Here is a 12795-nt window from a genome sequence, read left to right on the forward strand (position 1 = left end):
GTCATCAGCATATTTATGTTGAACCTGTTTGAACAGAAAGGAGTTGAACCTAAGTGTCCAGGAAGTGGGAACACTTGAATACATTTAAACATAATTTGGTATCTCTATTCAAAGGATGTGCCAAATTATGTTTTAGAACTCTATTGCTGTAGAAAGATGTTTATAATATACTATTAAGTAAAAAGGTAAGTTACAAAGCAGTATGTATAAGATGAATCTGATACTGTATATACATTATATATATATGAGAAAGAGATCATATATATGTACAGACATAAACATCACATATACACATAGAGATTTTATAAGAATACACAGCAAGGTTACCAATGGTGACTTGTCACTGAATGGTTTTAAATATACTTTGGTTGTTTTATGAATTTATTGCTTTTGTATTAAATTTTTTTTGCAATACATATGTATTATTTTATAGTGAGAAAAACTACAGATATTTAACATTTTTAAGCCTTATGATGCTGTCTGTACTCCTTGTGGAGCAACACATTCAAAGGCTCCTCTAAGTGTTTGCTTAAGCGCATGGTTCTCAAAATGTCCTCAGCCCAGCACCATCTGTGTTATCTGGGAATTTGTTAGGCATGCAAGTTCTCAAGGCCCATCTCAGACCTCCTAAATCAGAAACTCTGCTGATATAGCTGAGTTTAATCCGTGTTTTAGCAAGCTCTCCAGGTGTCTGAACCACTGGTGTAAGCTGTCAAAAATATTAGCTTACATAGCACCTGGTGTTTCAATTAATCTTCAGTGTCTTATCTGGTAGAAATAGAAGGAACATACAGAACTCTAACACAGATCTATATTATCCAAGACATGTTGGTCTGCTTTATAATATCCATAGGAAGATTTCTGTTTAATTTGTGGTCATCTTCATCCTTTCTTCCTGTTGACCAGCACCTTTGTCATAAGCTTCCACTACTGGAAGTCTACCCACTGGAAGGTGAATCATATTTTGGCTCCCTTGGGAGCATTTCTTACTATCTCTGCAACCCAGAGTGTTCTTTTCATCTCAGACAGGCAGGTGGGAGAATAAAAGTCCTGGATAGACCTGTTTCCTACATAAATTCATGACCTAAGCTGTAATATAAGATGATAAACCTCACGAGGGCAGAGACCAGAGCTCTTTATTCCTAACACATAGAAAGTATTAAGAAGCACATTTATCGACTACTTGGACGAACCAAGACAGAGGAAGATCTCCTTGGAGTTTGTTCTATTCTTATTTGAAACTTCATCTTTTGTGAAAAGATGATATTTCAGCTCTCAGCAGGTAAAGTAACAATTTGGGAAAGTACCAGTTTTGTCAGCAACCTTCACTTCAATCCTGAACACCAATTAAGAGCACTTTTATTTGAATCTGCATTTGTTTGGGGCTATTCATGACAACAGGCTGTATGCAACAAAAATAATACCATTTAGAAGTGTTTTTCACTTAACAATTCCTCTTCTAAAATCTCTTGTGTTAAATTTGGCTAAACGAGCAGGCACGGCCTCTCATTCTACCACAGATACAGGCGGAGATGATCCTTTTACGGGGAGCCTGGTGAATGGGCTACCCTGGTGGCGCAGATGGTAAAGAATCCGCCTGCAAAGCTGGTTCGTTCCCTGGGTTGGGAAGGTCCCCTGGAGGAGGGCATGGCCACTCCCATATTCTTGCCTGGAGAATCTCCATGGACAGAGGAGCCTGGTGGGCCGCAGGCTGTGGGGTCACAAAGAGTCGGACATGACTGAGTGGCTCAGCACAGCACAGCCTGCTGAGTATCCTATTCCTCTTGGCTGATTCTGGATAAGGATAGTCAGGATCTTCAGTCAGAAATATCTGTCATGAAGAGTGAGGTTTTCATGCTGGGAGAGTTAGCCGCAAACTTACCTGGGCAAGGGAGGGACTAAGTGGACTTCCAAACAGTAGGCGTAGGACTTTTTGGACGAATTCCCAAAGCAAACAATGGAGTTTGGTCATTGGGTGAAAGACTTGGTAAACAGCCAGAACATTAAATATGGGGTTTACTAATTGACAATTCTTTAGCCAGCAACCAATGAAGCCTAAGAATATGACGGACTCAGCAACCAAGATCCAGGGAAATACCAGCTGGATTTCAGGCATGAAGTAGGAAAGAGGACATAATAGCAACTAGTGAAACAAGCTCATGTCCCAGGGAAGGACCATCATCTCTATATTATCAATTTATTGTTGGTTCTTCATCTTCTCTCTGCTCTAAATAAGGCTGGTCACAGAGTCTAGGCCAGGATCAAATCTATGGATCAGTTTCTGAAATATGTTTTGTGATGACATGCACCACATCACCCAGGGTGTTTGTTAGCAGGTTACAAGATTCCTTCTCAGACCTAAGGACCACTGGGCTTGGGGAACCTAGAACTCTGAATTTTAAAATGTGGTTACAAATGAATCTATTGATTCCTCAATAGTCTTTAAGGACCACTTGCTATGGGCAATGCATATGTGGTCTCGTGAATGATGGTTCGCAAGCACCAAAGGGACAGGACAGGGAACAGCAGATCATTACAAAAAAAAAAATCGAAGGCTATTTAAAAATAATTATTTGAGCTGAACAGCTGGCACAAAATACTAACATTATTTGATCAATATAGTAAGGTAAAATATTCCTTAGAGTGGAGATTACTAAAGAAGAAAAAATATCCTTATCCCATTCAAATAACAGATTATATTGAGTGCCTGCTATATATAAAGTGCTAACACAGAACTTCAGAAAAGTAATAATGTGAGATAGGCTTAAAGTTACTTATTGGATTCTTCTCCCCAAGTCTTTGCCTTCTCTCTATTGATTCTTCCTTTGGGTAGGATGCTCATAAATCATGAAGCAGTTACTTCTCAGGAGTCCCAAATAGGATTCTGTCTCAGTGTTATCTCACTCTCTGAAAAATGGCAAAAAGAGAAACTGTAAAAAGGAAGTTGCTACCACACTTTTCAGGAAGACTTTCTGGGGTTCCATGTGGCTACAGTTAAAAGGTAACACACACAGCATACCTGCATCTGTCGGGAATGGCAACAGTCAATTTAGAGGAAGATATAGTCCAACTCAATTACAAAGTTCAGCTTCCATGGTCAATGGTTCAGAGCAGGGTTAGAGATTCAGGACTAAGTCTAAAATGCTAACAATAAAAGTGGCAGTGGCAAGATGGAGTTTCAGTCTTGGTTTCCTAATCAAGACTATTCCTTAGCCCTGTAGCCACGGACAGTAGACATGCCACAGGGATGACCCTATGGCAGCGACAGAAACACAAGAAAGCATTATTTTCTGTCCACTGTCAGTAGACTGTTCACTTCCATAATAGAAGAAGAGTCAGATTTTCTACATCTTTCTGACCCCAATATTCAAGAAGGTAAGTTTTTCCTTGGTTAAACCAGTCTTGAGAGATCTGATTTATGCTTTTGACTGTGGTGTTGGAGAAGACTCTTCAGAGCCCCTTGGACTGCAAGGAGATCCAACCAGTCCATCCTAAAGGAGATCAGTCCTGGGTGTTCATTGGAAGGACTGATGCTGAAGCTGAAACTCCAATACTTTGGCCACTTGATGTGAAAAGCTGACTCATTTGAAAAGACTCTGATGCTGGGAAAGATTAAGGGCAGGAGGAGAAGGGGATGACAGAGGATGAGATGGTTGGATGCCATCACTGACTCAATGGACATGAGTTTGAGTGGACTCCGGGAGTTGATGATGGACAGGGAGGCCTGGCCTGCTGCGGTTCATGGAGTTGCAAAGAGTCGGACACAACTGAGCGACTGAACTGAAATGAGGGAACTGAGAACTTAAGTGTAAAAGGACTCTCTACTCTCTGTGTCATCATTTCCTTCCTTATGTGCTGATAAAGATACACCTAAGCCACTGTTTAGAGGATTTTTCTTTTCCTTTGCACAAACAGCTTGGTTAGACCAGTTTTTGGAGAAATCTGATGAAGAGCTGAGGGACTGTATCTGATTTTGCATTGTGGTCCATACATATTAGTTATACCATTGCTCAGTGTGCCTGCATGACCCTGAATTAAAGAAATGCATATAGCTGAAATAATTTTCAACTTTTTATTGAGTTGTTTAAATACTCTGTCAATATACACATGAACATAAGTGTATGGGATTTCTCCTGTCTGTGGAAACCCATAATTGCCTCTCCCATTCACCTAATTAAATGGCCCATCTTGAAATACTAAAGATGTCTAATATTAGTTAGGTAGCAAGCAAAAATCCAACTGAGTGCTTAAATACAATCTAGGAGTTAAGCCCAAATGATTGAAAAGTCTAAGAAAAATTTCTAGTGTAGTTTCTGTATATAAAATTCTAGCATAAGAAATACTTCTAGAGGCTTTGGAACTAGATGGAGGTGGTGTTTGCACAATATTGTCAGTGTACTAATGCCGCAGAATTGTTCACTTTATAGTGGTTAATTTTATGTGATACGAATTTCACCTCAATTAAAAAAAAAGAAATCATTTTTGAGCTATTGATTTCCTTGCAACTGAGAACTTAAGTGTAAAAGGACTCTCTACTCTTTGTATCATCCTTTCCTTCCTTATGCTGATATGGATCCATCTAAGCCACTGCTTTCAAAGGCTTAGGGATAACATTTTCTTTCCCCTCAATTGATTTTTCTTTTCCTTTGCACAAACATTGATTTTTCTCCCTTGTCCTCTCCTGTTCCCCTGCAAGTTCTTTATGGTTAGTTCTGCCTGGGTGTGCAATTGAGAATCTTTGGGGTCTGAGCCTGACGCCATGCAGTTTTTCTTGCAACAAACAGAAAAGAGAGGTTGATGTATTCTCCATGGTGTTGGCGAGCTCAGCATGTCTCTTTTTACTTTGTTGTGGGGTATCAGGAGAGATTGGTGAGGACAGTCTTTCTGGGGTATGGAAGCTCAACTTCAAAGGCAGGTGTGCAATGCTCGCTGGACAATTGATGAGCCATCACTCGGGAAGGCTGGAAGAGAAAGGCAAGATTCCATCACCTGCGTCCCCTCCTCCATTGATGCTATAACAAGCTGAAGCACATACTCTTCAAATGCCCAGTCCCTTCAACCCAGTCACTGATGCAAGGTAGGTGGAACTATTTCCTCCTTTCCTTAAGCTTCTCTATTATTTCTTAAGGGGCTTTCCTGGTAGTCCAGCTGGTAAAGAATCTGCTAAAATGCAGGAGACCCTGGTTCAATTCCTGTGCCGGGAAGACCCCCTGGAGAAGGGATAAAATTCACATTAATATATACATTTTCTCTTGTGCTTGATCTCATTTAATGCTCAGGATTCTGTGAAACAGGGAGGTCCAGCACAGGACAGAGGCGCACAGACCTCCCCTGGCGTGTCCAAAACCGCTTCTCTAAAACGACGTGAAGATACTAACGCTTGAATACACGGCTTTCCGTCACCTCATTCTTTCTGCTCCATCAAGTTGTACGGTGCTGTGCGCCCTCCTGAGAGTGCCTGCAGATGGCTTACATCCTTGTGATGACTCTTGTAGTCAGGTCATCACGCGTGTCTGCGCAAGCGTGCCCTGCACACGTCCAGGGGCCACTGCTGACAAGGACTGCAGGATGCTCAGTGTTATGGCCTTGGATGTTGCATTGGTTTTATCTGCCATTGGGTGGAGAGACGAAGATGATTGTGATGCAGTCCTTGGAGCTCACAACCAGCATTTACAGTCAGTACTCTGTTGCCGAATGAGACAACTAAATCCTTCCAAGAATCATCTGAACCTACTGCACACACTAGATGCTATTTCCTCAATGTTTTTTCCAAAGTCAAGAAACACCTTCACAACTGACTTAAGATTTTCTAAATATAAACATAAGGTAATTTACTTAGCAGTGGATTGCAACTTGATTCCTCATACTTTGTGTCCTGTGTCACAGGGAATGAAAGAAACTGGAGATAGGGGGATATGATGCTTGATTTTATGTATCACCTTGACCATGGGGTGCCCAGATATTTGGCAGAACATTATTTGGGGTGTGTCTGTGAGGGTGTTTCTGGATGAGATTAGCATTTGAATCAGCAGACTGAGTAAAGTGTTAATAGACTGCCTTCTTGAGTATGAGTGGACACCATCCAGTTCATTGAGGGTCTGAATAGAATAAAAAGATGGAAGAAGGAAAAAGTCTCTTTCTGCCTGACTGTGTTGAGCTGGGGCGTTTGTCTTTTCCAGCACTTGGGCTGGGACTTCTATCAGAGGCACTGGTGGGTCTCAGGTCTTTGGACTCAGGCTGGAACTACATGACTGGTTTCCTGAGGCTCTAGCTTGCAGAGGGCAGATCATGGAACCTCTTGGCCTTCATTATCATATGAGCTAATTTCTTGTAATCATAAACATACATACCCCTTTATATTATAATCTCCTATTGGTTATGTTTTTGTGGAGAACTGTGACTAACACAGTGGATGAATTGGAAATAATAATGACAGATGACTAAAACATTATTTGTTATAAATACATAATGTCCATACTAAGGATGATCTAGATAAGATCTTTAAGAAAGATATGTTTGGCACCAACAGACAAAAGATAACTGTTCATCTCTCAGTCATTAGAGATACACTCTTGTATTCATGGTTGCCAAGATTGGATGTTAGCAGATATACTTAGAACATAATGTTTAGCATTTTTCATGTCATTCAATTATCCAGATACCCATGATGAAATTGTCAGTATATAATGATAATTTACATCTTGCATCTTTCTGGGCAAAAAATATCCATTCCCACAGTGAGTCTGTGTTTCATGTACTACAAACAAGAGTTTCTGAAATAGGATATATAGACATAGAGACATTAATGCATGCAAAAATAAAAAAAAAATATTTTGAGGTTAGAAAAAGGCAAAATGGAGTAACCTTAGAAAGTCACTTAACCTCCTTGGGTTTCAGCTTTTACATCTGTAAGTAGAGATAAACTTTTACCTTTAGTCATACATCTGCTCTGGTTTCTTTTGAGAATCGAACAGTTACTCCAGGTAAAAGCACTCTGTGAAATGTAAATACTTGGCAATATTTAAGACATCATTACTTTAAACAGTTTACAGAGAAACATACATGCTCAGTGCACTCAAACATACATACATGTAATAGAAATATACAGCTGGATAGATTGAGAAGGGAAAGAAATGTCTCTTGAGTAAAGAAAGACAAACAGAAGATAGAAAGGAGGGAAAAATGGGTAAATGGTTGTTTACAGGTGGTGTGAAGGTGAGACAATGCATGGTGAGACAAGAACAGACTCCTCCACTCTTCAGGGTGGGGAAAAAGAGGCTTAAAAGAATGAACCTGGGTCAGCTGTGTTAGGGCCTAGGACAGCAACAGATGTGTGGAATTAACTTTACAGAGAACACAGGGGGAGCAGACAGCCCACATGCAAAATATAAACTGAAAACAAGTTGAAGACCTAACCCTCCATGTGAATGAGATAGGGTCTTTAACGGGGTAATTAAGCTTACGTGAGGTCCTAAAGGTGGAGCCTCAACCCACCCTGGTGCCCTTCTGAGATGAGGAAGGAACACTAAAGCCCCTTTCGCCGAACAAGAACCAGTGAGGAGGCAGCCATTTTCAAGCCAAGGAGAACTTTATCATCACAGCCCCACCATCCTGTACCTTGATCCAGGCTTCCAAATTCCAGAACCGTGAGAAAGTGAGTTTCTGTTGTTTAAGTCACCCCTTCTAAGGTATTTTGTTATGGCAGTCTGAGCTAATATAAGCATAAAGATGAAAAAAAATGAAGCAGTTTTTTGTTAACATAATATTTGGTATCTTTGGCAATTTATCCTAAAATGTATTGAGAGGGCAAAGTTGTAGATTAAGTGATTTACCTAACAGAATAACTAAGTTAGATGCGATGATTTAGTTTTTTTGAGAGTCTCAGCTCATATGAAATTATAATTTACCTCTTTTTCTTAAAATTTATATTCATAGTTTAACTATAGTTATTAAATTTATACATTGAAACCCATCACTGAACTTAACTGATACAAATAATATTTACTTATATCCATGTAATTCTGCTACCTTTTACTTAGTGCAATGTGCTTTTCTCTGTAACAAACTTTCATTATCTGAAAAGTAACATAACTATTATTCTGTGAAAAAATTTCAGTCTAAAATGGAACCAGAGGATATAAAATGGAAACTCTCACACATATATCCTTAGGAAAGCAAATCTTAAGAACTGAGAGACTGATTTCTTGTAAAAGTCTGATTTACATAAAACTGATAATATTTTTCTTAAATTATAGGGAGTTAGTCAGGGATTGTCTCATATTAAGCTCGGAAAATTAGGCTGATGGTTTCCAGAAGCATGAGCAAGAAATGACCTGGGTGGGGTTGGTCTCACAAAATAAGCTGAGTTGAGCTTTGTTTGTATGACTGGACTGGTTTTATCTGCTTGAGGAATTTTCAAAATTGGCCTCTGTTTATTTTTGACTTTAACAGACTCTCCCTGAACTCTCCCCTCTTTACATTTCCTGCCCATAAAGACAGCCTCCCTCAAACGCTCATCAGACTCACCTGTGGCTTGCTACAGTTTGCATATTTCAAATTGCAGTTCTTCTGCTACTCCTGAATAAACTCAGCTTTTTGTAACTTCAAGCTTGCCTTATTTTACCCTTTTATTTGACAATTCCTAAGAAACATTGGGGCAAAGGAAACAGCCAAAAGGGTAAAAAGGGTTGGACAATAGTACCGTGCTGGAGTTTGTAGTTAATTTAAATCAGTTCAAAGTACAGGTTACAACCCTAACTGCAAACAAACAGTGCCTTATAAAACCAACAAATGTGTAAAGATTACTGAGACTCTAAAATGCTAGAGAAAGAATTCATTGAGAATGTGAATATGGAAGAGGAGGGTTTTATTGTTGTTGGTTTGCTTGCCTGTTTTTTACAGGGGGTAGTGGGTAAAGAATCTGCCTGCAATGCAGGAGACTCCGGTTCTATTCTTGGGTTGGGAAGATCCGCTGGAGAAGGGATAGGCTACCCACTCCAGTATTCTGGCCTGAAGAATCCCATGGACTGTATAGCCCATGGGGTCACAAAAAGTTGGACATGACTGAGTGACTTTCAGTTCAGTGGGGAGAGAGTTTGGACATATTAGATGTGAGATGCTATTATTTAAGTGGTACTGATCATGAAGCAATTAGAAATGGGTCTATAACATCAAAAGAGCAATTTGGCTGGAAAAGTAATCCTGGAAATCATCATGCATTCATTCAACAAATATTTGCTGGGCACTTGACTCACAGGGTGACCGGTCATTTCGGTTTGTTCAGGATTATCCCAGTTTGAGGGGCCTCCCTGGTAGCTCAGATGATAAAGAATCCACCTGTAATGCGGGAGACCTGGTTTCAATCCCTGAGTTGGGAAGATCCTCCGGAGGAGGGCATGGCAACCAACTCCAGTATTCTTGCCTGGAGAATTCCATGGACAGAGGAGCCTGGTGGGCTGTGGTTCATGGGGTCACAAAGAGTCAGACAGGACAGCACATCCCAGTTTGAGCACTGAACGTCCCTGGAGCACCCTTGTTCCCAGGGGAGGCAGGAAGGTTGGTGATACTAACAAGACCATCATGGTCTCCACTTCTTTTGGGTTTTCCTTCTGGGAGAACAGTCAGAGATGTGTATGGGTTAAATAGTTCAAGAAAAATTAGAGTGAAAAGAGAACAAGGCTGAGGATCACCACCCTTTGAGTGGGAACAGAAGCGGGAGGTGGAAGAGTAGAATGGTGTCATGAAAGAGCAGAGAGGAGAGAATGGTAATATTCAAAACTTTTGTACAGAGTTCTTATATAGCAGTGGGAAAACGGACAAACACATGAACAGGTTCTTAGAAGCAGAAGAACCAACATCAGTAAGCATGAAAGATAGCAACGATACTTAACTCTATTAATACTCATAGGATGGCAAATGAAAACACATATGATGGCAAATGAAAACACATGATCAGATCTTTTTGCTTATCAAACAGAAAAAAATAATACTTAGTGGTGTCTAGGCAATAAGCAAATGGGCACTCAAGACAAAGAGTGCCAGTAAAAGTAGGTAGAACTTTGCTGAGACTGTAATTTGGCAGTAGGTATAAAATTCCACTTTTAGAAATCCACCTTACTATTTATATAAAGATTTGTGTACAAAGAAGTTCAGCAATTTTTAGCTTATATCTTTGCATTATTCCATAAGGGACTTATCAATTTTTAAAATCAGTGTTAATATAAACAAAACAGTAAAATCACCATATTACTAATTTACATAATGGGGGAGACAGAATTCTGCTTAAGTTTCTATATTCTAACTCTGAGAAATTGATAAAAGAGAAACATACAAAGCATAAAATAATTGCCCCCACAGCCTGGCTTGAAAACTCAACATTTGGTCATATTTTCAAGTGATTTTTAGAAAATTAACAGACTCTTTCTTAGAAGTTTTATTTTATTTTTTTGTCTATTAGTTTGTTTTTTAACTTTTTATTTTGAAAAATTTATAGATCCAAAGGAATTTCTAAGGAAATGAACAGAGAGTCCTCTGTAGCCTTCACCCAACTTCTAATGTTAACATCTTGAACAACTACAACAAGTTTTTATATAAGCCTAATATCAAAACCAGATCTTCCCTGGTGGCTCAGTGGTAAAGAATCTGCCTACCAAGCAGGAGACACAGGTTTGATTCCTGGGTTGGGGAAGATCCCTCGGAGAAGGAAATGTCAACCCACTCCGGTATTCCTGCTGGGAAATCCCACAGACAGAGGGCCCTGTCAGGCCACAGTCCTTGGGTCACAAAAGAGTCGGACACGACTTAGCAACTAAACAACATCAACAAAATCAAAGTCAGGAAATTTACAGTCATACAATCCACAAAGTTTATTCGAGTTAAACATATGGATGTGTTTTGCTATATAATTGTATAGCCACCTGTAACCAACACCAGAACCAAGATGCTTTACTATCTGTATGTCACCTATATTTCAAAAGAAGAGGAGGAGGAGGAGGAGGAGATGAAGGAATTTTACTATCCCTCCTTATGCCCCTTTATAGCCATACCCGTTATCCTTCCCCATCCCTAATTCCTGGTATCCACAATTTTGCTCATCTCTGTAATTATACTAGTTCCCCAGTGTTACATAAGCAGAATCTTATAATATGTATCCTTTTGAGATGAAGTTTTAGACTTACAGAAAACTTAAGCAGAGAGTAGTGAAGTTCCCATATATTGCCCTTCTCCCCCAATTTTCCCTATTTTTAACATCTCCTATTAGTATGGTACATTTGCTATAATTATGGAACCAATATTGGAACATTTTATGAGTTAAAACACAGTTTATTCAGATTTCCTTGCTGGTCAGTTGCTACGTCATGTCCGACTATTCTCGACCCCATGAACTGCAGCACACCAGGCTTTCCTGTCCTTCACTATCTCCCTGAGTTTGCTCAAACTCATATCCATTGAGTCAGTGATGCAATCCAGCCATCTCGTCCTCTGACACCCCCCTTCTCCAACCTGCCCTCAATCTTTCCCAGCATCAGGGTCTTTTCCAACGAGTCAGCTCTTCACATCAGGTAGCCAAAGTATTGGAGCTTCAGCATCAGTTCTTCCAGTGAATATTCAGAGTTGATTTTGTTTAGAATTGACCGGTTTGATCTCCTTGCAGTCCAAGGGACTCTCAAGAGCCTTCTCCAACATCACAGTTCGAAAGCAGCAATTCTCTGGTGCCCAGACTTCTTTATGGTCCAACTCTCACTTCTCTCATCAGATTTCTTTAGTTTTTACTTAATATTTCTTTTGTTCCAGGATGCCAAATTACTTTTAGCTATCCTTTCTCCTTGAACATGAAAGTTGCTCAGTCGTGTCTAACTTTGTGACCCCATGGACTGATCATACAGTCTATGAAATTCTCTAGGGCATAATACTGGAGTGGTAGCCTTTCTCTTCTCCAGGGGATCTTCCCAACCCAGGGATCGGGCCCAGGTCTCCTGCATCGCAGGCGGATTCTATACCGTCTCCTTAGGCTCCTGACAGGTGTGACACTTTCTTCTTCTTGTTTAGCCACTACATTGTGTCTGACTCTGCAACCTGAGAGTGCCTGTAGCACGTCAGGCTTCCCTGTGCTTCATTATCTCCCTGGAATTTGCTCAAACTCATGTCCATTTCCTTAGGATTTATTTTTGATTACCTTGATTATTTAGAGGACTATTAGTCACATATTTTGCAGGATGCCCACTACTGGAATTTGCTTGACGTTTTTCTCATTATTAGGCTTGAATTATGGGTTCTGGGAAGAATTTTCCTCATAAGAGTGGTACTTACTCTCATATTAATAGTAACCTTGGTCACCTGACTGAAGTCGTGCTGGCTGGGTTTCTCTACTGTAAAATTACCCCCCAGGCCCAATATCATAACGTACTCTCTAGAAGGAAGTCATTCTGTGTAGCCAACTCTTAAGGGAGTTGTACTCCCCTCCTTTAGAGTGGAGTATCTACATAGTTAATGTAATCTACATGATTTGGAATTGTGCACAGACTTTATTAATTTTCCCAATTTTAAGAAGGTCATTTTTGAAATGCACACACTGCCTTGTTTACTTATTTACTGGTGGCTGTGCCTGGTCTTTGCACACAGGCTTTCTCTAGCTGCAGTCGGGGGCTCCTCTCTCGGGGTGTGCGGGCTCCTCACTGTGGTGGCTCCTCTTGTTATGGAGCACAGGCTCTAGGCTGAGCAGGCTTCCGTGGTTGCAGCGTGGGGACTCATCAGCTGTGGCTCGAGGGGCCTAGGGTGTGCAGGCTTCAGTAGTGG

The 12795-nt window shown here is 40.3% G+C and overlaps 1 protein-coding gene across 1 annotated transcript in view; it reads right to left on the minus strand.

Moving 5' to 3' along the window:
• Positions 1-12795, minus strand: part of NWD2 (NACHT and WD repeat domain containing 2) — a 215179-nt gene that overhangs the window by 20731 nt on the left and 181653 nt on the right. The window lies entirely within an intron of this gene.

This window comes from Odocoileus virginianus, chromosome 21 (genome assembly GCF_023699985.2).
Source record: "Odocoileus virginianus isolate 20LAN1187 ecotype Illinois chromosome 21, Ovbor_1.2, whole genome shotgun sequence".
In the NCBI taxonomy this organism is placed as follows: Eukaryota; Metazoa; Chordata; class Mammalia; order Artiodactyla; family Cervidae; genus Odocoileus; species Odocoileus virginianus.